We start from the raw sequence: 26,618 nt of genomic DNA on the forward strand, positions 1-26,618 counted from the left end.
CTAGGGAGGGGCAGCCTGCGGCCCCCACTTGCCCCGCGGTGGGTACGCCCTTGTGGGGGGGCAGCTGGCTTCTAGAGTAGGGCAGCTGCCCTAACTTGCCCCATGGTGGGTACGCCCTTGGTCAGAATAACACAAACTTTCCATTCCAACTTTCAAGCTTTCTTTCAATGCAATTTAAAAGCATTTAAAAAAACAAACCTCAGACAATACTCCTGTACAACTGAGTTTGCTTAACGATGAAGCTCAGTACATATGGCTGAATCAGAGACTTCTGCTTGATACTGATATAGGTCACACTGAGACCATGGCTACATCTTATTTCTTGCCCCTGGGGGGCAGCAGACTATTACTGTTAAGGGGAGCTTCATGCTGATAAAGTAGGGGGTGGAACCAAAGAGCTTTTTAGAATTTCTGTTCTATGTGTGCACATAATTTGCCTGCTATGTGTTCAGTACTCCTATAAATAATCAGGAAAGTCACCAGGGGCTAGCAAAAATTCCTCTCCAAAATGTATGTCAACGCTAGTAGGATCAACCTTCTTAACAGGATTTGTCTTCTTGATGGCCTATGTGTAAATGTTCAGATTACTGTAAAACAAATGTCTAAACCCTGGTTATTCCTCATATGGTAGTAAGGAGGGAAGTGTGCCCTTAAATTGAGATCCAGTCTATAGCTTATGAGCTTGCAATTTCATTCTGCAATTACAGCCAATGTGATGTAGTGGGTGACAAACAACAAAATGGCATAATTTGCAGCCCTGTGTGATATAGATGTGGCTGGAATATACCATTCTAAAATGCAAATGGGGAATGAAATGTTTGAGTTTAAAGGATTCCCTATTTATAGGAATCTAGTATGCAAGAGGAGGTTGGTTTTTGTTTTTGTTTTACTTTGTGGGATACCACAAAGTCCCGCTGTGCAACAGGGATATTTGTCTATTGCTTTATCCAATAGCTGTTGGATCTAAACATTCTGGATGTAAGACTCACCTCTTTCTCGGAGGCCTTGGGCAACTCATTCAGTTTCAGCCTCAGCAACCCATCTGTAAAATGGAAACAACAAGTTTTCATGTAACTACGTCCTTTAAATTTGGTCAGACCCAGATTATCTATGAACTCGACACTGGCCACCTCTGCAATTTTTCTTCCTCCTGTATCTTTCTAAGTATATGCTATTTTTTTATTTTATTTAAAAAAAAAACTGTATTCAATGCAAACATTTTTCACACCAAATGCTCCAAAATGCATCTATGTTAAAACAGAATCCTCCCACATATCAATTCTGTGTCTGTCTGGAGTCCCGTATGTTAGATGTACCGTAATGCAAAGCATGTTTGCCAATTTTGTAGTAATAGCTTTGTTGTTGTTTAGTCGTTTAGTCGTGTCCGACTCTTCGTGACCCCATGGACCATAGCACGCCAGGCACTCCTGTCTTGCACTGCCTCCTGCAGTTTGGTCAAACTCATGTTCGTAGCTTCGAGAACACTGTCCAACCATCTTGTCCTCTGACGTCCCCTTCTCCTAGTGCCCTCAATCTTTCCCAACATCAGGGTCTTTTCCAAGGATTCTTCTCTTCTCATGAGGTGGCCAAAGTATTGGAGCCTCAGCTTCACGATCTGTCCTTCCAGGGAGCACTCAGGGCTGATTTCCTTAAGAATGGATAGGTTTGATCTTCTTGCAGTCCATGGGACTCTCAAGAGTCTCCTCCAGCACCATAATTCAAAAGCATCAATTCTTCGGCGATCAGCCTTCTTTATGGTCCAGCTCTCATTTCCATACATCACTACTGGGAAAACCATAGCTTTAACTATACGGACCTTTGTCGGCAAGGTGATGTCTCTGCTTTTTAAGATGCTGTCTAGGTTTGTCATTGCTTTTCTCCCAAGAAGCAGGCGTCTTTTAATTTCGTGACTGCTGTCACCATCTGCAGTGATCAAGGAGCCCAAGAAAGTAAAATCTCTCACTGCCTCCATTTCTTCCCCTTCTATTTGCCAGGATAGCTGCCACCTATCTATTTATCTTGCACTCCATGTACTAAGACACTAGCACTTGAACTGGCATGTTTATCTTCTTTGCCAAATGTTTTTCAGTTTTGATAGGAGGACATTAGTGGTGCAATAGTGGAACAGGAATGCAGGTGGCGGTGCAGCTCTGAGGCTTTCCTTCTTCTTCTTCTTCTTCTTCAGAGCAGGAGTGATGATGTCATCAGCTGCTGGAGTAATTGTGGGCAGGTGAATGAGGTGATAATGAGGCTTTCAAGTTTCAGTGTTGCTTGTGACAAATTAGCATGGAGGAAGCCATAGAATGAAGAAAAGAATCTAACAGACTTCTTTCATGGAGTTCCTGCTTCATGCTATCGGTTTAAAGGGTAACATCCCTTTGCAAATTTGTCTCCATTTCTAATTACAAGCTAAAGGTTGGATTTCAGCTGGCTCAAGATCTGTGCAAGATGTCAACATTTCTAATTAACACCTTCCTGCAAGATGTCTACATTTCTAATCAAAAGCTAAATGTTGCATTTCAGCCAGCTGAATTTCTTTTTTATAAAGCTCAAGGTATTTTATAAATAGAATCTATGTAATCAGCAGCAGCACTGAGTGCAGTAGAGCTTACTCCCAGGTAACTATACATAGAATTGCAGTCATGACACATGGTTGTTTAGGGATGTGAAGCCAAAGCCAAAGCCTCCCCAGGATTCCACTATACCACTCTTTGCATGCTCATTTTTTCTGTTATTGTCAGCTAAACCTAATAAACTGGATGTTACATTATATACTGCTGTTCTTTGGTGTGTATACATATGTATCAAAATAGATGTCTACATTTTTGGACTTGACTTGTTGCACAAGGCTATGGGGGCTATCATGATGAGCTCCTGCACTTTGATATTTGACACTACACCAGAAGAAATTGTCATATCACGAAAGGCGGCTCACTGTTGGTCCAGTAATGTGGATATATCTCTTTAAGAGGCACCAACTGATGTGGAATGAAAATTCATTGATGAAAGGAAGTGGCAGGGTAGAGTTGTGAGCTGGGGCAGGACAGCAAAGGCAGCTAGGGGCAAAGGAAGTGCTCTGGGAAATAGGAGCAACTTATGTTGGCATTCACAGAATCATAGATTTGTAGAGTTGGAAGGGATCTTGAGGGTCATCTAGTCCAACCCGCTGAAATGCAGGAATCTTTTTCCCAATGTTGGGCTCAACCCATGACCCTGAGATTAAGAGTCTCATGTTCTCCCAACTGAGCTATCCCAGGTTCAGCTAAGTTTTACTCAGCAGAGACCCACTGAAACTAACAAGTGTGACAAAGTTAGGTACATTTATTTCAATGGGTGTACTCTGCATAAAACTTAGTTGAATATCACCCTTCATATAGAGGCCCACTAGGCAGGCTTGCTTTGAACATCACAAATCTTTGTTCTAGCAAGGACACACTGACAACTGTCTTCACTGATGAATGCAAGAACATCACAAGTTGGTCATAACGTTGCATCTGACCATGAGAATCAAGATATGTAATAGAGAATTTCATTTGGGTCTGTTTGTTCTGTAAACCAGCAAACACACAACTCACTGACATTAATGGGAGATCATAGAAGGAAAAGAAGAATTTACAAATTAACATTTGTGGTGCAGATCTGAAAGGACAATTTTGCCCCAAGCTTGATGAAAATATCGAGTTGTGTGAATCACCGCCTGTCAACCATTTGGTTAGTCTCTTAATGCCAATTCAAGATCTCAGAGAAGACAGAAGTAAGTCTGCAAATTTGGTAATGGCCTAATATTTGGAAATTGAGCAATTGGTATTCTAATAGTCGGTAGTCTAAAAAAAGCAGAAAGGGAAGCTTGGGTGCTTGTTGGCATGCAGGCTAGGAGAGGTCTATGTGATTGCTCACATCAATCTCCAGCCTGGAAAGTAAACAGCGATAGGAATCTTCCCCAAGGTACAACTGGATAACAAGGAGATCATTCAAAAATACAAATTGCTGTTCAGTTTACATGTGACAGCCTTCCGGTTAGGAAGATTTTGTGACTAATTTAGGAGAAGAGGAAGGAACAAAGCAGAAAGGTTGTGCATTCCTCCAAAAAACAAAAAAAAGAAGGAGCAAAGTTTGTTGTTAAAGCAAAAACCACGTGTCCAGATGAAGTATGCTCTAACCTGCAAAAACTCACGCCACAGTTGCAGTTAAATGCTAATTTGCCTGGTTCCCACCCCGCACAAAATCAAGGTCTGGTTTCGCACAAAAGTGCGGACTCTCAAAGAGGAAATCACATCCACTTTCTTCCTTTCTTCCTGGTTTTTTCTGCTGCTGCACCATCCTCCACTAAACTAAACCTTAGCATTGCCCAAACCCAGGCTTATTATATTATGTCCTCCCTAGACGAACCACAAGCTTGTTACAATTTATGGTTAAGTCTCAAGAGAGGTTACTCTCGAGTCTGGGTTTGGATGGCACACTAAGCCAAATTTGGCTCAGTAAAGCATGGCAGCAAAAGAGGACCAAGGAGGAACAAAGCAGCTGTGTGTTCATCTCTTAGAACTCAGATTTCTGCTAAGCTAAGGCTTAGTGCAACATGCAAGGCAGGCCATGGCTTTTGTTACCAGAGCCTAATGGAAATGCTCTTCTAGAAATCATTTGTAGAGATTTGCTGCTAAGTAAAACACATTTCAAGTAGTGCTGCTACAAAACTACAGATTCTCTTCCTTCTGCTACCTATTTTTGTTACGTCACTTGATACTTCATATTATTACATTTATATCCTGCCTGTCCTCCAAGGAATACAAGGTTCTCCCCCATTTTATCATTATAACAATCCTGTGCTAAACTGATGAACAGTGGCTGAAAATGCTAATTCCTATATTCCAGAAATTTGTGCATTGAGTTATTTATTTATCACATAAACTGTGTTCTTTTACTATTTATACATGTAATGCATCGGCACTTTCCTCTTCCTCTGGGGAGCTCTGAGAAACTTGGGTGGAGCTCCCAGGCACTGTTCAGAAGAAGAACTCCTTAGCTTTATGAGGTGGCAACCCTGAGATGGTGCCCAACCAATGCATCCCATCAGTGCAAGGATTTCTACTTGTGAACAGGGCTTTCCCCCTCTCCTCTCCCCAAATCTGCTCCAGAGACTTAAGGGAATCCCTAGAATGGATTTAGGGGGGGGGGGAGGGGGAGGAAAGTGGGGGTGTCCCTTGGATTGATGGGAGACATTACTCAGTACTACTTTGGATATAACTATAAGCTTTGAATATTAAGGACTAACAGTTCCAGAACAGGAATGTGGCAGAATAAATGAGTCATGCCTACCAGAAAATGGCTTGAAATCCATCGTGTTTCTGCAAATGACATGCAAATCATTTTTCAAATTAGCTCATTAGCTTCCCTCAATGCTTATAAGGTTGTTCACCATGCTAGATTTCCATAAAATCCAGTTTTAGAGTTGCTTCTGTTCTTTGCCCCAGGGAAAGGTAAATTGTGGTTGGAAAGGTATATACCTAATCCAAACCAGGTACTGACTCTCCAATCTCACTCCATTTCTTTTCCTTTAGTCTCTTTTGCATCTACACACACACACACACACACACACACACACAGAGGTATTTGCCGTATCAGGTGTCAGTAGCCTGTCCTTATAATGGCCGCAAGCCACTCCTTACCTGGCAATATATAGGCATAATTCCTTTACCTTTCCAAGTGTGTCCTTATGAGTCTAGGTTATCCTACTCTTTTCTGAAATCATTCTGGCAATATGGTGCTGTGAGCTGAATTCAGCTTTCCAGGTGCAGTCAGAACAGATTTATAGCATGCAATTGTCACCACCTTGCTTTTCAATGTGATACTTTCACAGCTTCTTTCATTGCCTTTCCCCCCCTCTCCCTTGGCATGCATTCTTGCCAATGCACTGCTAAGATGAGCAATTTTACCTTCTACATTTTTAATCATTGCCACTTTCCATCTTTAGTTGTCTGGTTAACTATGGTGTGTTTTAATGTGTATGGGTATTACTGAAGCGAACAGCAGAGAGGGACATGAGCCTCCCCCAAACCAGGGGCTATTGCATCTTAGTCCAGCTAATGTCCCTGATTTAGGGCTAAGTAATCTGCGGGAGGCAGTGGAAGACAGGAGTGCCTGGCGTGCTATGGTCCATGGGGTCACGAAGAGTCGGACACGACTAAATGACTAAATAACAACAAAATGTTAGAAATTTCCTATATGGAAAACACCATGAAGTACCAAGAAGTGGCGTGCAAGGTGCACATAGATCATCACACAAGCTTGTGTTTTTGTGTTCTCATGCAGGGAAGCTATAGCCAATTTTAATGAAACAGATGCATATGTAGATTTCAGAATTAGTTTAAGCTGGAATTGGTGTAAGCCTGGCTGCTTGGCTTAAGGAAGGAAGGAAGGTAGGTTGGTTTTAAGTGAGATCATTTCTCCACCAGATTTTGTTTCTAAGAGGGAATCTGGGTCTTGAAAAGTCAGAGTTGACAAAGCTACAGCTCCTTATATCTTCTTAGACTGCTTTTCTGCTCTTGCTAAACAACACACCATTTAGTCACATCATGTTAATTAACTACCTACCTCAGACTAGATTACCAAATGTTAGCAAAACAACAACAAAAAAGTCAGCATACTGAAAAGCAGTAGATTAAGTGTATTTGCACACATGCACGCACAGCCACAAAACACAAAAGGAAGGAAATCCCATTAGAAGTACCTCATTTTTGAGTTAACGATGTAGAAAAAGAATTAAAACAACAAGGCTGCACAGGTCAATGTTTTGGGCAGCCAGCAGGAAAGATCCAATTGAATGAAATATTATTATTAAATGGTAGAAGATATTTACAAGAGATTAGTGAAGATGTAATTAAGAGATGAGGAACATGTATTTGACCCCGGTTGCCTTCATGGTTTGAACATTGGGAAGATTGAATGGTCTCCACTCTCCACATGTAAACCAGAGCAAAGTGGATACAGTACTAATGACAGGAAGATAAAAGATCAAGTGAAGTACCAAATATAAGGTATAAAACTTAGATTTAAAAAGCAAGTTGTGGAATGATTAACTTGCACAAGGATGGAGAAGTGGTGATTAAGACCACATGAAAAGCTGATACTTGCAACCTAGGTAGGCTATAAAGCCCTGGAGAAAAGTGGGTGCTTTATATGAGCAGTTCCCTTTATGTTTTCAGGTAGAATTGTGATGTCGTTTAGAATGATGAATACAATTCTAAGGTGTTTTAGTTAAGGTACATGCTTGATTTCATCAAATAAGAAGGAGATTTGTTAGAAAAAAAATACATTCCTGTGGTTTGATGTGCATTAAATTTCTAGATACCAATATCAATGCTCATTGAAAAAGAAGAATATAAAACTTGCATTCTTTATAGTATCTGTGAATCTAGATTACTTCCTTCAGCAAAATGTTCAGAATGAAACATCACAGCTGGGCGGGGAGGTAAAGAAAACCAAATCGTCATGTTGATTTAAAGTAAACAAAAAAAATGTTTAATAGGAAATGCATGAAAAAAGACTGGGGGGAAGGATTATAAATACACACAGCGGAATGGGTGAGAGAAAAAGATAAGGTAATAAGAGAAAAAGGTAAATGTGTTGGAACTTGTCTATATATATATATATATATATATATATATATATATATATATATACATACATACATACACACACACACACACACACACAAGTTCATATATATATATATATATATATATATATATATATATATATATATATATATATATATATATATACACTTCCTATTTCACATAAAGATGATTGGAAAAAATATGTAGGCTCCATTTTAAAATAGGGCTATCCTTTCAGGCTTATGTTAATGTTTACTGCTGATCAAAATCTGTGGTTAAAGAAAGGAAGAAACAAAAAGGCTGGTTAGCTCAGAGCTCTTCATACTGAATTCACCTGGAGAAGAGAGAATAACAAAGGCTTGGTTAGCTATGTCATCCCAAGGTGAGGGGGAGTAACACAGGCAAAGCCTTGCAGGACAGCTTGTTGTTGGTGTTTAGTCGTTTAGTCGTGTCCGACTCTTCGTGACCCCATGGACCATAGCACGCAGGACAGCTTACTCTATTGTTTTAACCCCTTTATACATTAATTAGATTCAAACATGCTGGCTATATGAGGCTGGTTACGCTACAGTGAACGCTACATACATCTCTGGAGCAAGAGAGAAAGCCAAGGAAAAGCAGCTCTTACACTGCTGGTATCTTACACTGGTATCATGGGAAGGGACCCCTTGATGCTTAGAATGTTGAGGATAAGCTCTACTTGGGGGCTCTGAATGCTGGCTCATTGGGTAGCAAAAGCATCTGACTTAAAGTTAATGGAGTTTTGGAGGTCAAAGTCTTGAGCATGTTCTCAACTGACAAAAGAATCAGTGTTCTTTTTAAACCCACATTTCGATTGCCAGCAAAGGATGAGATTTGTACTCTTTAACAGTTTGAGTGCTAAATAAATGTTATCCATTTTATGGAAGACATAAAGAGTAGGAGGCTGTGAAGTTCATTAATTATTTTAATCACAGGAGCCATTTAACTGGCAACGATGTAAGATACAAGATGATGCATACTCAAGGACATTTTGTTGTAGCGTATGTAGAATTACATTAGCTCAGCCGACCAAGGTTTTAAAAGTTTAAATTATATTGATTCCCCAGTTCTAAGAATATTCATCAACAATATAAACTACAACCAGGAAACTGAGAGCTCTATAAGACGATAGAAATCCGTGGAAGAAAGGATGATTTCCTATGATGTATTTGCGTCCTTGCACCCTGACACAGGTTTTCTCTGGCATCGTCTATTGAAGAAAATGGCTCCCAAGGTGATGGAGAGTTTTTGTGTCTTATACAGTCAGATCTGGCTCTGCCATGTGGCTGGGGAAAAGGGTGTTGTTGTTGTTTTTCCAAATAGCGCCATAAGGTGGGAAGAGATGAAGGCAGGAACTGTTATTTAAATACTTGACCCCATTGGGTGGTGGCATTGGGGCTGGGCTTCAGGTGGCCAAATATGTTAGTCCAGCACTGCCTATAATTCCCTGCATGTGCTTTGTGAACCCAGAACTGGAATACTGTAGATCAATAGGACATCTCTAGGGCCACTTCTGAGATTAATCTATTCACAAATGAATCTACACAATTTGGACCATGCTGTGCCACATACAGAGAGGATGTGCAGCATAAAGGTGGATGTGCAGTTCTCAGAGGGCAAATAGCTTGAGCATCACTAAAGCAAACCAGCCAGTTTACTTACATGGGGCCAGAGGAGTGCTTGGAAAAATGAAGATGGAGTGCTTCACAGCATGTGTGGGTGCCCAATATACATGTTTCTTACATAGATTTGAGCCCCATTGTAGCACTCTAGCCACTGCATCACTCAGGACTGATTCCATGGCACTTGACCATAGGGCTATAGGTGGCCTAATTTCTTGTTTCGGAAGAACCTCTTACACAGCACTTCTGAGTGCCATGCAATTTTTTGTAAGGTTTTTTTTTGCCAGCATTTTGATTCCTGCTATCCAATGGGTTTGACTGATGAATGTTGCCACAGGGAGCAAGTAGGTAGATCAAACCAATGCTATTTTAGAAATTGCCTATTCAGCTGCAGCCACCCAGGGGAATAAGAGCAAGCAGAACATTAAATGTTTCTTTTGAATGGAACATTTCACAGCACTGAAAGCTTCACTTTTGCCGGCCACTTGTTCAGACCAGGTTGAAAAAAGAAGAAGAATGGAAGGTCCGTTTGACGATATTATAATTACCCAAGGGACCCACAAACTGGCTGCATTCCTCAGACGGCTTACTCTGGAGTGATGCCATGTTCAGAGGGCTATTCTAGAAAAATTGCTTTTAGGATACTCTGAATTCTTTTTGCTATCCCTGTTCTTCACTTGCCAGGGTTCTCTTGCACTGCTTAAGGTTTTATTTCATATTATACCTTATATAGTTTTGTAGCATCTATAACTGCCCCCATTAGTCTCCTCTCTAAAAATACATTGAATAATCTGGTCCTCAGCTAAGCACTTGGTGTTAATCTCGATTCGCCATGAAAATTAGCAGATTAGTCATATTCTCTTCCTGATTAATTGCACAAAAGAATATCCCTTCCAAATGTTGAATACAGATGCTTTGGAGCTTGCATGGCATTCCATTTTCTTCTGCTGCTTGAATTCCTTTTTCACATCCCTTACTGTCAGTTGCATTTCTTTTGCCAAAAATTATGTTTCTTTTTGTTCACATTTGGGCAAGATGTCCTTTTTTTGGAGGGAGCCTTCTTGTCTTTGCTAACTTCCTATATAAAAGGCAAGATTATTTGTTTCTGTTGACATTTTCCCCTTAAAAGATAATTTGGAATGAATGAAGCCTATATGATTTTTTTTAATTGCCTCTCTAATATGCCCAGCCATCTGTTAAGAACAGCAACGCAGGCACTGGGAATAATTTGGGAACAAATGGATTTGTTTGAATCCTTGCAAACTAAAAAAATAAAGGATTTTATTTAGTTGCACAATTATCAATAGATAGATTCAATTTACCCAAATAATATTTTTCTATCTCAGAGACAAGTAATTTTAGAAAGTATTGTACCACATTGCATTTGAAATAAAATGGTAATCACTGGAATCAACTGAGCCTGGCAGGCTGGCATAAAATTCCCCATAAGTCAGGGGTTAAAACAAGTTGCTGGCATAACCTAACCACTTTTTTTTTTGCACAGCTTTAAATTATATAATGCTTTTTTCATTACATAACCATGAACAGTTGTCCGTCCGTCCCCTTTAAATTCCAATGTTGATGACCCTGGATCTGCAAAACCCACCCACCTCCCAGTCCATTTAATCAGAGGTGTATGCATCTTCACTGGCAGGCCCAAACGTTATTTCCCACTCTAAAACTATGTTATATCTGTCAAGGCATCATCAAAATGCCAAGAAAAAGCAAGTGGATCATGCATGAAAACCAGGACGATTGACTTGCTGCTGGAATTTTGTGAGCTGCGAGTTTCCTGTGTGTTTGAATTAGTGTGTTATGCCATGGCTCTGCTGCAGGCTTGTAGGGGGGAAATGATAGGCAATGTCTTTCACCTGATAATACATATTGTGAAACAGAGTGGATCTTGTGCTTGTTAAGAACAAACCCTATATGTATAGAATAAGAATCTGTGCAGCCTTCTCTCTCCATCTCTCTCTCTCTTGCGCGCGCACACAGTGCTCCATAAGGTTAATAGCCCAATATTCCCCATTTTGCTTCTCAGTGAAGCAGTGCATTCTTGAGTGCTGATGCCAAGCATTCTTCTCTCTCCATGCTGAGAAATGAATCATTTGACATTTCAGCATGCTGATGTGAGAGGCATGGATACATTTTCCCTGTGGTTCTGCATCAAATGTTGGAAGCTGGATTGAACCTGTTGAGAGACGTAGGCAACCTGATTCCTAAGGTGCAGAGATAAAAGAGTCTCCAGAGAACTCAATCGTCTTGACTGCACATGTTTTGCTTTGTGACCTTTTCAGAAATGGGAAAAAAGCAGCAGCTTATGCAGGCAGTACAGGATGCCATCTCCCTCCCCCCCCCCCCGGTGCCTCTGCCTCCACCCATCATCATTGGTGCACAACACCTGCTCCATCAAAAAGGTTTTAGGTGACCTTCACTTCGGATGGTATTTGGGCATGATAGGCTGGGGATTGTTCACAATTATCCCTGTTGCCTGTATAAATGTTCACGAGCCTCTCGGGAAGATCAATAAGTGAAAGTAGAAATGATTCTTTACTTAATGTACCTCCTTCTCCATATTCCTCACTGTTACAATACAGCAGCATACATGGTAGGAACATTAACACATCTCATGTCCTAATCTTGATCTATATATAGTTGTCCTCTCAAGTGATTTTTAAGAACCCATTTAACTTAGGTTGCCAATAGCTTTGTGTGAAGGCCCTCGTATATATTTTACAAATGCGCAGGAAGGTTCCTCCACACAGCAACCCTTCTTCTCTCCTACTTCTACATTGTCCCCCTCTGTATACTTTTTCAGTCCATCTCCTATGAATTACAGCCAGAGAAAATGTAAAGTGTGTACACACTATAGATTGTAATGGGAATTAAACATGCATAACTCCACGTCACGAGCAGTGACCCAGCCACAGCTCTAAATGCACTGTGTTTTTCTTTTTAAATAGCAACATCATATTCATGCCCAGGAATGCCAGTTGAATCTGGTTCCTCCTTTTCCAATCCCCAGTCCCTAGAATTAAAAGGCATTCATACTTGCTCTCTTTTTGAGTCAAATGAAACTTCTGACATCTATACACTGGTGTTGCAGAAGATGCTAATTTGCTACCACTCCATGGTTCATGCCAATCTGTGCTGTTTGATACCAATTAAACCTCCCTTGCCCCAAACAGCTTTCACCTTTAACATGTTGGTTTTACTTAGCTTACAAGTTCAGACGCTTTCCTCAAATATAAGGCTTTGGCCCTGTGTTTTTGTTATTTATGCTGCAGGGAGGGAAATCCAAGAAGATTCGTTTGTATGCAAATAAGCATTATGGCCAATGCAGATTTCACATTCACAATTCAAAAGTGAATAAAGCAACAGCTGCCATTAGGGTGCTTTCATGTGGGAGTTTATTGTGGAATCAGTGCTGCTCACTGCCAAAACTTTTTCACAGCATCCACACAACATTGCTCTCATCAAAATGCCTCTTTCTTTTTGCATTTTAAGTACTTAATAAAAAAAAATTCTTACCTCCAAAAATCCAATATAAGTAAAAGTTAACCCACTATGCACCCATAGTCACCACTAGTGTGGAAGCACATTGTGTTTGTGAGAGAGATGTTCATCATGTTCATGGCAACATTTGGAGTTGGAAAGCGCATTCTTATCATGGAGCTAACTGGTAATGTCACTACTGCCATTGTTCCTGTTCCTTCATACATTGCAGGGTTTAACCATTTTGATGCAGGAGCCATAAGTCTGTCCTGTTAATTGTCTGCAGGCAGTGAGAAAGAGCCAGTGGTCACTGTTGCCATTAGTGGCAAGCTGAGTAGCAACTCAGCTGGCCTCCATGGAGCAGTTGGGCATGATGACTGTGGCATTCACACAGGGCCCCTGGTCGTTTCATGGACTATTGACCCTGTGCCACCACTTCTCCGCTGCCACCAACCAGGATCCCCTGGTAAATCACCGAGTCTCAGTCAGGATTTAAGTTAAACAAATAATCAATAGTTTATTTCAAACAGCAACAAGCTTTAGGTATTAGATACACTGTTACATGTTATCCTCTCTATCTCAACCCTGTCTTTATCTCACTCTAACTCCTCTACCTCACCACCACCAACTTCCACACAGCAACCCTCACAACCACCAACCACCAACTCCCAACTGCCAACTCTAAAATGCCAAACTGCTCCCTTGGGCTCAGTCTTAAAGCCCATAAGCTCCACCTCCAGCTTCCTTTTGGTCAGCCTGTTAATCCTCCCCCCCTGCTCAGTCTTAATTCCCCAGGAATGGGAAAACGCCATAATGACCAATTGGGGGTGTAGCAGGGGCCTACAACAGGGGGGGGGACAGGTGGCAGGAAGTCCAATCTACAACCCGGCTAGGTCCAAAATATTTAATCCCCTTTTCACGTAAGGCAGACCTATTGCTAAGACATATGCTTGCCAGCTTTGAGAGCCCAATAGCTTGAGGCAAGCATTCCTGCACAGGCCATCCCACGTTTCACTCAATAAACAGGGGGGCTCTAGCACCTGAGACCATAAGCTTTCCTGACACACACATAGTGTGGAAATCTACAAAGTGGTGGACATTGAAAAATAGGATATAGATTAGCACCTTGCAAAATCCATTAGGCGGAATGAATGATTGCCCCTCTTTTAACTTCCTTTCTTTGCTATGATGCTCAAGCTTTTATCTTAGTTAATTGCTGCTTGTATTTTAATGAGCAAGAAACAAGGGACAAAGTAAGTCCCTTCAACGAACTCCTCTGGTGTTCAAAGAAAATGTCCTTTTCCTAGATAGTTGATCTCTGCTTGCATTTTGTAAGCAGCAGAAGGATTGTGAAGTGGTATGTGACAGAATAAGGTTGCTTAATTAAATAGAGCAAATCTAATGTTTTAATGCTCGGTGGGATGAATGGTGCTATTTTACTAAACCCTCTTGCCATTTAGAAAATCCCCCTGGATTTTTCTCCCTTTTGAAGATATAGATTATAACATCACAATACAATGCCTGGCTGTAATCTATCTTGTTAAACTCTAAAGGCAGGTTTGTTCCAATCTTTTTGGAAAGAAGAATTAAGCTGATTAAACTGGTGCCAGAGAGAGAGAGAGAGAGAGAGAGAGAGAGAGAGAGAGAGAGAGAGAGAGAGAGAGAGAGAGAGAGAGAGAGGAGAGCAACACCAAACACAAGAAAGCAAAACAGAGACAAGAGGTAAAGTCTCAAACTGGTACTGAATTGAAATATGCTATTATCTATTCCTCCAGGCCTAACACACATCACTAATGCTAGGTTATCCACATTCAGACATGGCAGAGCTGGACAATCAGTGCAAGCTGCTGAAAGGTACATTTCACCACCAAGACCAGGCATCCCCAAACTGTGGCCCTCCAGATGTTTTGAACTACAACTCCCATGATCCCTAGCTAACAGGACCATGGGATGATGGGAATTGTAGTCTAAAACATCTGGAGGGCCGAAGTTTGGGGATGCCTGACCAAGACCATGCATGACTCTAGTGATACTAGCATATTCATGAATACCCCTAAGCTCAGAACCTGAGTAAACCCCTCCGTAAATGGTTGAACACCACTGGTCTGAGCCAAGGAACCACCAACAGAGAGCACTTGTCTGAATTGAACTTCAGCTTAATAACTCTCTTCCAGTCCATTACTGCAATCAGACACCCACTATCACACCTGATGAAGATGAAAAGGAAAAATAAAGTTGTGTGTCATCTGCACATTGTTGATAATATGCTGTAGAACTGCAGATGACTTCATGTACTGTACTGTCAGTGGTTTCATGTACTGTACATATTAAATAGTATGGGGATGACGACTACCGAACCCGTAACATACATTCCATGGGATCAAATCTACTAGCACCATCTTCTGAGATGACCATCCAAGTAGGAGTGGAATCACTACAAAGCAGTGCTCCCCACTCCCATCTCAGAAGGATATCATGGTCAATGGGGTCAAAGGTCACTGGGAAGTCCAAGAGAACACAAGAAAGCCACACACCCCATCTCCCTTCTAACCATAGCTGCCAAGTCTCCCGTTTTTCGCGGGGAAACCCCCGTATTTTAAACCGTTTCCCGCTGGCAGCCCGGATTGGGAAAAATCCTGTAAATCCCCTGGATTTCCTACCTGCCAGAGAGGCTCCATTTTGGGTCCTGGCGCCGCCCAATTTCCAGTGCCCAAACATGGGTAGCGCAGCACTGGAAGTCACTTCTACGCATGTCCGGACATGTGTAGAAGCGACTTCCGGCGCCGCGCCGCTGCTGATCTCACATTTTTCAGCGGGAGACTTGGCAGCTATGCTTCTAACATAGTTCATCTCCCACAGGGACCAAGATGCTTTCAGTGCCAAAACCAGGCTGAAATCTAAATTGAAATGGATCCAGAACATCAGTTTAGTCCATAGGAGACAACTCATGGGAGCTGAGGGGGCTTCACCCCCAATAAAAAAATTGAGGGGGTACCCCAGCAAAGTTCATGGACATTGCCATTCAAATGGTGTGCGTGCACCACATCATGTGATCAATTATGCAGAGCAGTGCTTCTCCCCCCCCCATATTTTATTCATGTTGGCACCCCTGGTTTAATCCAAGAGGTATACATCTATAAATATATACTGTAGATGCATAGATATAGATATATTGCATCTGTATATAATAAATCAGTATATGAGAATGGTTGCCCTCTTTTGCCATGTTTTTGGTGTTGCCAAAAGTAGTCACTATGGGTGGCCCTGATTCAAGACATCATTCCTCACAGCACCTTACAATCAGCACTAGGCAAATGTTTGAGAATTATATTATTATACATGTAATACTCCATGTACTTATTGAAACTATGCTTGCTATTTGCCTCCCAAAGGCACAACCTATTTGGCATACCACCTTGTACATTTATTTAAAAACTAATAGCCCCTACAAAATTGTGATAGGAATATAATTTCTAGGCTATTCACTGCTTTCCTCTTCTAGTGAAATAGTTTAGTAACAAGTGGAAGGAGAAGGGTGAAAATGTGTTTAATTTGCATCAACTTGCAAGCTAAATACTCAGGCAGAAACTACTGAAGCGTTTTCCTCCCTATGAGTTAATTCCTTTGAAAGAATACTGAGGACCTTATCCTAAAATATCATTTTTAGTTACCCTATGCAATTCCATGCTGAGCCATTTGCTGAGCAAAAACATTATTTTCAATTGCATGGCTAATGAAATGTGCTTTAACATGACAGCAAATTGCCTTAGGATTTGAAAATTACATTGTCTACAGATTTCATTTGCGAGAAAAGGTCAAACATTTTTAAACTCATGGGAATATATCAACAACTGCTAGCATAATTGTTTCCACACTATGAATAAATCTGAACAAAAAATTGAGTAAAATGGGGAAAAGGTTTAGATTTAATTCTCTTTTAAATCCTTTGCTAATTACACATATTTTGTTCTGTATTCAGTTAAATTGACCCAGAATGTGTTATTCTTTCAGTGCTCCCTAACTAACAATAAGCAAGAAATGTCCTTTATTTTACTGCCAGTTCTTCAGGAGGAATTACTTTAAAATAAGAGCTGGGGTGCTGGTTTTTATTATAGCACTCCACTCAAATTCAAACCGAGTCTAATAACTATATTCCCACTCATGCTTGCTCTATAATAAACAGGGTGGACAGTGTCAATTTGAGGGCAGAAGTGAACATTCCAACATTAGACTGTAGGATCCTGTAGGGTCTGTGACTTTGGAGAAGTTAGGCTGGAGATAAGTGAAAGAGGCCCACTTCAAAATGCAGGAGGAGCAGTGGCAGACCTTGGGGGTCTCAAATTTCAGGGGCACCATGAACATAAATACTGTAAGTACATGGTGAGAAAAGGCTTTCTCAAACCTATTTTAAGATGCAGTCCTAAACACCCTCACTAGAAAGTAACTCCCAGTGAACTCAGTGGGACTTCTGTTGGAGTCAATATGCTTTGGACTGCACTATTAACAAAACGAAAGCTAAGCTCTGAACTCAAGTCTGTGTATTAGAGCAGCAGCATACTGTAATCATAATAAGCCTTCAGTGCCAATGATTTGGGAAGAGGCGTGTCTGTGAGGCAGAGGCGTGTCACACAAGGAACTTTAGGGGGAGTAGGGAGGCAGCAGAAAAGAGGCAAATTCTATAGCATGGTCATCCACAGCTCCTAGCTCTGCCTCTGTTAACAGTCATGGGTAGTTGAGCTTCTCTCAACCATGCAGGTTTGCAAAAAAAACCCAAGGAAGTGAAATTTCAAGAAAGAAAATACTGGTAACCCCAGCCCACCCTACCTGCTTTGCATTCTTGTAAAATTAAGGCCTTGCCTGCCATGCTGTATCTAAAGCACTGAGAACAGGCTTATACTGTCAATGTTTGTTTGCTTTCACATGTGAAGGAAGTAATATTACTTTAAAGGATTGCAGGTGTGTTCTGAATAAAAGATGCCTCACCAGGAGGAGCCTAGGGATATTATGTGGATGTGCTAGGTGAGCATCTATGCTCTCTTGCTGCTTAGCAACATCAGTGGAAAGCTGGTCATTGTATGCCTCTAACCAGACAGGCCAAGGCCCTGAGCTTATGAACCACATGCAAAACCCAATAATAGTTCCCTCCCACTTCCCAGAAGCTAGTGGCTGGTTTGTTATTATAGCATAATGTTAACATTGTTTTGCCTTTGGAGCTGGCAAGGAAAAGGCAGGCGCCAGTTTGGGGTGATAAATAGGGTCACAATTTTTATTGACTACAGTATTTGCAACCAACAGTTGTTCATCTGAGATCAGGGGATATGGATAGGGGCAAGTTTACCCTCTCTTTACTTTCGTCTGCTTGCCTGTCCATGCCCAATGCACCCTGTTCACCTTGGGTGTGAGGTTTTTGCCTATGGTGAAGCTCTGTGTGTGGACCTGCAATTAGCTAAATAGTCATTGGTGTCTCCAGCACTTGCCCATAATCAGATGGATGTACCCTATCCTACCATACCACACCACAGACTATGGGTGCACCGCCCAGGTACTTCTGGGGAAGACCCCCTGTTGTGTTAGTGCCTATCCTCACCAGCGAGCCGCCTTATCCTTCCTCCCTCCCCTTCCACCTTCTATGTAATGGCCATTGTTTTTTGCATCAACCATGAGCCATTTACATACTTATAAGGCAATATGCCCATTTGTTTTGCTTGTACATATCACACTAAACTGTGGTTGTGTGGGCAGTGCTACCATGACCGTGACGTGAATGCAAATTTCTCCATCAATGTTATCAATCTCTGCTGGATCATCTGAAAATGTTTAAGTATTCTTAACCCTACTAAAAGAGTAGTGTAATTCCCTACCATGACCGTGCTTTTTGACCATATATAATAGACATCAAGGAGGATGGTAAAGATCAAGAAGCAGCAGAAAAGCATCAGGTTGCCTGTCATTCAAAAATGCACTCATATTATTCCCTTTTCTTTTGAAATATATTTCCTGATTTATTGTAGAGCAGTAAAAATTTTACAAGCTGTTTTCAGTGCTATCTGGGATTTTCAATTGGTAGTAAAAAGGAATACTGAGAATAATCTTATAGAGCTGTATAAATACGTACAGGGCAGTCCATTTGAAAACAGATATGCAGGATAGCATAAATGCTACTGTTGTCTCATGCTAGCTTCATTTTACAATGTACTTGCAGTTTATAGACTGTATACAAATTGAATAATGCTAGTATTTCACTGATATATTCTGCATCTCTATCTGTTTCGCTTTCATGATCATCCACAGGGATCTCTCTGTGGACTCTTTATTAATATAATCACTAATAATAATAACAGAAGCAGAAGCATTTATACATCATCCAATAGATAGGCTCTCTGGGCTGCTTACAAAAACAACAGAATATCAAAATATAAATCAAAACCTTATATCAGAACATAAAATCCAGCATAAAAACCGAACAGTAGAGAATAACATCGATACAGAGAAACCTTCAATACAACAAGGTTCACAACAGCATAAAATATTTAAAACAGATATTTAAAACTTCAGAAAGTGGTTTTTTTAAAGCTTTAAATTATTTGAAAAAGCTTGAGAAAATAAGGACTTCAGCTACATCTGTTGTCAAATGAGCCTCTCTAGGAAGGACATTCTACTACTAGGCTCTATCACCATTGAAAGGGTCCTTTCTCCAGTAACCACTCACTGCACCTCCTTTGGTGTAAGCATATAAAGAAGAGCTGCAATGTTGAGGTCCAGGTAGATTACATGTGGGCAGAGGCAATTCAGCCTCAGCAGAGGATGATTTAGGGCAGTGTGAGCGGTTCCACCTCACAGGGAGCTGAGCCTAGAGTGTGCTGCAGGGCACCGCAATTATGACATAGTGAATTGAACAGAATGGAAGACTAGAGGTGGGAGCACGTGCCAAATTTTGGCCTCACACAGGGCACTACTGAAATTTAAAAGTCCATCCCTTGCTCCAGGCTGTTTAGGACGTTAACATGAACAGTTTGAATTAAGCCTGGAAATAGACTAGAAGCCTGTGTGGATAATGAAATACTGGTGTCCATTCACAGTAGGAATGGGCAAATCTGTCAATTTTGGTTCTCATTTTTCCAGTCTTAAGTCCAGTTCTCCACATTTCCATATTAGGATAGTTTACTTGGATAGTTTACAATTCCAGCTGAAATTATTTTTAGTTGCTGCTTTTAACTGGTTGTTGTTGTTGTTGTTTATGTTATTATGTTTCCTATTCTATTGTTCCTGGATATGTAATAAGCTAGACTTGGAATTTATTTTAATGGAAACCTTTTAAATAATAAATAAACACATTGACAGGAACAAAACAGAAACTGCACATTCAGATAATTGACACTTACGTAGCTACATTTCTAAGTGGGACGCGGGTGACGCTGTGGTCTAAACCACAGAGCCTAGGGCTTCCCGCGACGTCCCATTGTTCAGTCCCAGCTCCTGCCCACCTAGCAGTTTGAAAGCACATCAAAGCGCAAGTAGATAAATTGGTACCGTTCTGCCGGGAAGGTAAATGGCATTTCTGTGCGCTGCTCTGGTTCGCCAGAAGTGGCTTTGTCACACTAGCCACATGACCCAGAAGCTGTCTGCAGACAAACGCCGGCTCCCTCGGCCAGTAAAGTGAGATGAGCGCTGCAACCCCAGAGTCGTCCGCGACTGGACCTAACGGTCAGGGGTCCCTTTACCTTAGCTACATTTCTAGGAACCATTGGTCAAATTTTAAAACTATCTGTAACTCTAAAAAACAAACACATGACACCCCTCATGTTAGGAGGAACAATGCATTCTAACCATTCCCTGCAGTATGAAAAGAGCAGCTTCTTGCTAAAAAGTGAGGGAAAAAGTCACCCTTGACAGCTTGACACCGCATTCTAACCATATATGTTCTGAAATTTAAGTGGAAACAATTCAGTGGAGACTGGAAGCATGTCTTTTTCAGAATGCTGTTCAAAGTGCTGGACATCATACTAGAAGACATATTTCAAGGTTAAAAAAAACCACCTCAGGGCAGCCTTTGCCATAAATACGCAAATTTAATAGCGCTGACAACAGTTGCATTTTAAAATACTTACCTGATGTGAGGCATACATCTAATGTTTGAAATATGAAAAATTAAAAAACCTGTCCAAGCTGCACAGGAAAAGGAGAAAGAGTGAGGAGAATTGTGACACCTGTCATGTCTATTTGCAGCTCCTTTTTCTTCCTCTCTAAGTCAAACTGACAAGGTTTTGGATCTGGAAAACTGAAAACTCTCAGACCGAAATGCACAGCCAGAGAAAACGAAGCACTGTGAAATCTCCTTTTGCACATTCTCACCATCCGAGGGTTATAAAATTCAATTAGTCTAAGGGTTGCAAAGTGTTGATTGGTCTCAGTTCTTAAGCCTGTGTCTCTGGGGCAGGTGGGGCAGCAATGATTAATTGAGCATGTCTGAACAACTTGTCTTTCAGGGAGCCCAAGGGAAGTGTTTGGCTCCAGTTCTTGAGTACCGTGGTTTAGGAGTACCAGTTAACTGTCCAAAGGGAGAAGGGTGAAAGGCAGGTGGCGAAGAGCAGAGAAAAGTTAACTGTGCACACTGAGAACAACCTAGCACCTCCCTTCTGCTCCCACACCCCAGGTCAAAGACAAGTGATCAGTGCATCCACCTGACTGGGCCCTGTGCGAAGCAAAATCCAAACTAGTAACAGCAGCTAGTGAGTGCAGATGCTACCCCACACAGGGTCTCCTGCTAATGGAGTCACTTACACTTACTAGGAGGGAGAAAGGAAGAAGCATGGCAATCTGGCACTCCCACCAATGTGCCCACACAGTACCAACCTCCCTACTCCCCTCCTCTCCCTGCCATTAAGCTGCACCAAAGCTCCCCCACTGGCTGCTCCTGCAAGATAGTAGTCCTAGCTCCTCTTTACTGACCCTCTTAATGGTCTAAGTGCCAGCAGCGTCATTATGTAGTCCTGTTCACACAACATGCAGGCCTGTCCAATGGACACATGAAAGGGGAGCAGGATGATGGTCGGTTGTTTATTTGATTTCTTACCCACCATCCTATATAATAAAGTCCCTGTATCTCTGCGTCCAGTATTCCCTGTGTCCCTGGGTTTGCGCTAATGCGCATGTGCCCCGCGGACACAGGGACTGGACGAAGAGGCGGGACATATACACACACGCTCTCTCTCCCCCCCCCTCAACCCTCTGCCTCCTGTTCCCCTGCGGTGGCGGACGAAGATGGCGGCATCGGGCTCCGGGGCTGCGGCGGCAGGAGCCCGGTCCGGCTCCCGCCGCGGCCCCGGAACCCAATGCCGCCATCTTGGTCCACCGCCTCCTCCTCATGACAACCCTACCTGGCCCGTGGGAGGAGCAGCGGGGCCACGGCCTTCCCTCCCTCTCTGCGCTCGGCCGCGGGACACGGCGGGAGAGCGCTTTGTTTAATTGCGTTCCTGGCGCGCCCCGCGGCAGAGCGCAAAAAGGGAGGGAAGGCCGCGGCCCCGTCGCACCTCTAGCACCCGTTTTCTTAACGGGCTGAATGAGACTAGTTCACTATAATATCCCAGGGCGGGTTACAACAACATAAAAATATGAAATTAAAATCAGTTTAATAAACTACAATCAGAAAAATACAGTGGGCCTTAAAATATAAATAACTCAGGTGTCAAAGACCAGGGTGCTAAGCCATACCTCATCAGATTAACATGAGCTCTGTGCATATGATCTATGCCTCAAATAAATGACTTATTTGATGGTCAGTCAGAGACACAAAATGACTACTGTTCTGCACAATTCTTGTTCACACACACTTTCTAACACTAATTTGTGTATCTATCTATCTATCTATCTATCTATCTATCTATCTATCCATCCATCTATCTGAACAGCAGTACCTACTATGGTTTTCTGAAAATTCCTTTTCCATACAAAGATAAAATCTGGCCTATGCGAAACAAATATTTACAATAACTATAAGGATTATTTTGTGTTGCAGCTTAATAATTTGTTCCAGTGATATATAAAGACGACAAGTGTATCCTCATGGTGACTTTGAATATTAGGTAATATAGCTAGAGATGGCAGCAATCCAAACAAAGGAAGCATTAGGGAGGATTTTAAAACACAATTAACATTGTCATCTAACAGTCATTTCCTAGAGTCATTAAAAAGATTTCTTCCCAGTTCATAATTCAAACGTGGGCTGGGGGTGGAGGAAGCTAGCCACCCCATTTTCTCTCTCACACAAGTTGCCCAAGGCAAACCTGTAACCTTGTAACATGCATCATTCTCTACCAGATTATTTTGGGATAGATTCGCAACAATAGCTCAGGACTTGCTGAAATCCTGGTCATTTGAAATGCCATTTGTTCATCAGCACTGAAAGAAGCTTAAACAACTTCAATAGACTGTCGCTTTAAAGTGTGTGGCATCTAGACAGACACATTTCAGTCCAAGCTGATTTGAAATGGCAGCTTTAAAACCATGACAAAGTGAAGTCTATGTGAGGACGAGAGTGCTAATTGACTCTGAATTGAAGTTTCCTTACCATGTTTCACTTCTTTATATACAGCTGCCAAGATTAATATAAGATTGCCTTTCTGAAAGAAGGCATATCTATAGCAAAATTCATTCTAAGATTCCTAATTTGTAACTTTTTACATCTTGAAGTGTTATTTCAGTGGTGCTAAGGATCTCTTTTATCTTCAACAAGCACATCCAACAATAGGGTTACCATAGTTCAAAAAGAGACGTTTTTGAGCTGGTTTTAAGGGAAATCAGCAAAAACAACACTGCCGACATGGGCTGCCTCACGTCCAGATTTTCCTGGACATTTTGCCAATTTCCACCCAGACACTGCTTCTGATGGCAGTATTCTGGTTATGTCTGGGAAATTCTGGACCTATGGCAACCCTAGAAAAGTATCCTTCTCTCATTCCCTTACATTCATTTTTAACTGCTACTGGGGATGTACCATAGTACTGGAGATTAGAGATTAAATATTCCATGCTCTGCATTAATCTATCAATCAATTGAAATGTATTGCTTGAAGCCTTAGGTCCAGGGGCAATGTTCATTCATTCATTCCATGTCCGGAATGGAAATCAATCCAGCAAATACGATTAGTATTAATTGCTGTTGTTGCTTTCAATCTGCAAACAATACTGTGGTGTTCACACAGAGCCCCCGGTCGTTCCACGAACTATTGACCCTGTGCCACCACGTCTATTCTCTTCCCGTGCCACCAACCTTGTTTCCCCGGTAATATATTCAGATTCAGTCAGGTTGTAACGTATTAACAGAGATTCCAGTTTATTGTGAACGCAAACAAGTTTTAATTACTTTGAAACACTGTAATCCGATTCACTCTGTCTCCCCTCTGTGTCTAACCCACTCTGACTCCTATGCCTCCCACCCACAAGAAAACCAACCAATCTCAGGGACGTAGCGAGGCACCGTGACCATAGCTGCCAAGTTATCCCTTTTTTACAGGGATTTTCCCTTATGCTGAATAGGCTTCCTCGCGAGAAAAGCGAAAACTTGGCAGCTATGACCGTGACACCCGGACGGCAGATTGCCATGCACCCGGGGGCGCGGCGTCACTACGTAGCGTTGGATCCAGCACATGCGCAGTCAGCACGGGGTCACGGTGACGTCACCGTGATCCCGTGCTGACTGCACACACTCTAGATCCAGCGCTTGCGCAGTCCGATTGGGGTGCTGCTGGTGTGCGGCAACTCCTTACGGGGTGCCGTTCTCATGCAGCACCGCTTAACGGGCCGGCGTGCGTGAACGGCGGTCCGTGGAGCTGCCACAGGCCAGCGGCACCCCGATCGGACTGCGCAAGCGCCGGGTCTAGCGCGTCCAATCGGGGTGCCGCTGGCCTGTGGCGGCTCTGCACCACTCGGACACCGTGACCCGTTAAGGTCTAACTGTCTCTCTATTTCCAACTGTCTTCCCCACTGTCTAAACCTCTGGCTCAGCCTTTTAAAAGCAGGTAGGCTCTGCCTCTGGGCTTTTCTATTAGTCTACCTATTAACCCTTTCTCTCCCCCTGTACAGACATTTCCAAAAGAACGGGCAAGCGCCACATTTACATACTGATTATATCCCCCCCCCCCATCTGCATTGCATTTCTTTTGCACTGAATGGGGTGTAATAACATAATGGCAACATAACTTAAATGTAATTAATTATGATAAATTACATAATTTCATCACAGTGGACAGTGATAAATATAATGTAGTTTTTGGCAGAAGGCAAGCTGCAGTAGAATGGAAACAACATTGCATGCGATGAATACAGGCAAGGAAATGAGACTTTCTTACATCCTTATCTCAGGCAACTGGTACTGTATAAGTTAGGCTTCCTCAAACTCGGCCCTCCAGATGTTTTGAGACTACAATTCCCATCATCCCTGACCACTGGTCCTGCTACCGGTAGCTAGGGATCGTGGGAGTTGTAGGCAAAAAACATCTGGAGGGCCGAGTTTGAGGAAGCCTGGTATAAGGATTGAAGTCTGTTTTCAAACTCTGGTTTTCCAATGAACTGACTGACACTAGCACAGGGGTCAGCAACCTTTTTCAGCCATGGGCTGGTCCACCGTCCCTCAGACCATGTGGTGGGCCAGACTACATTGGGGGGGGGGGAATGAACGAATTCCTATGCCCCCACAAATAACCCAGAAATGCATTTTAAATAAAAGCACACATTCTACTCATGTAAAACACGCTGATTCCCAGACAGTCTGTGGGCCAGATTGAGAAGGCGATTGGGCTGCACGGGCCTTAGGTTGCCTACCCCTGCACTAGCACCTGATAAAGTTCCTAATGTATGGGTCTAGGAAGCTTGCCTTTTATATATGAAGAATCATAACCGCAATATGGAATTTTGAAAGAATGTAGATACAGAGATCTGGAGAGATAAATCATAGGTTCTACACACCATATACTCTGCGGCATGAAATGCTATCTGATGCTTACTTTTGGGACTTATGGGCTACAGTTGTTCATGACATCTGCCACCAGATTCCCCTGTGGGGTGTGATGTTCACTCAATTCTCCTGGCCTTATGGGCTTCCCTATTCTCATTCAATAACGAGCACCACGCCATATTATTTATTAAGTCTTCATTGTTTCAATTGATATCATGTGTTTCTGTGTATAGTCTGAAAGGTGACCAACAACAGTACAGTCATTCCTTGGTTTAAGTACGCTTCGGTTTGAGTACTTTCAGTTTAAGTAATCCGCGGACCCGTCTGGAACGGATTAATCCACTTTCCATTACTTTCAATGGGAAAGTTCGCTTCAGCTTCAGTATGCTTCAGGTTAAGTACAGACTTCCGGAACCAATTGTGTACTTAAACCAAGGTGCCACTGTACCAACAATAAAACAAATTGGGAAAGTCAATAAGAGCATTTCAATAGTCAATTAATTTTTTTAAAAAGGAGATACCAAGGACATCAGCTTATGATGGTGATGGTGGAAGGGTTATCTACAGCTAGGACACTTTCGTTACAATGCATTGAGCTGAAGACCTGATGCTGCAAACTCTCCAGTCTCCATTACCCTGTTCTCTCTCTCTCTCTCTCTCTCTCTCTCTCTCTCTCTCTCTCTCTCTCTCTGCCCCCCCATCCCCCTTCTTATAACCTTCACTTGACCTATTCTGGTTGGCAACAAAAGGGAAAATAAATGAGTTCCAAATTAATAACGAAGAAATAATGAATGACGATATGACATTCAGAACTCGTGTACTGCTCTGTCATCAGTTTCTTTAATATTAATGAATTTAATTAATGGACCACATTCAGTTCAATTTTTCATTAGTTACAAAACACACGCACACCTTT

At 42.0% G+C, this 26,618-nt stretch overlaps 1 long non-coding RNA gene across 1 annotated transcript in view; it reads right to left on the minus strand.

The window, feature by feature from the left end:
• Positions 1-234: 234 nt before the first annotated feature.
• Positions 235-26,618, minus strand: part of LOC132591885 (uncharacterized) — a 68,740-nt gene continuing 42,356 nt past the window's right edge. Inside the window, exon 3 of the long non-coding RNA XR_009557310.1 lies at positions 235-1,042. This is a non-coding gene — a long non-coding RNA (uncharacterized LOC132591885). The remainder of the gene's footprint in view (positions 1,043-26,618) is intronic.

The sequence above is a fragment of the Zootoca vivipara genome, chromosome 3 (assembly GCF_963506605.1).
Source record: "Zootoca vivipara chromosome 3, rZooViv1.1, whole genome shotgun sequence".
In the NCBI taxonomy this organism is placed as follows: Eukaryota; Metazoa; Chordata; class Lepidosauria; order Squamata; family Lacertidae; genus Zootoca; species Zootoca vivipara.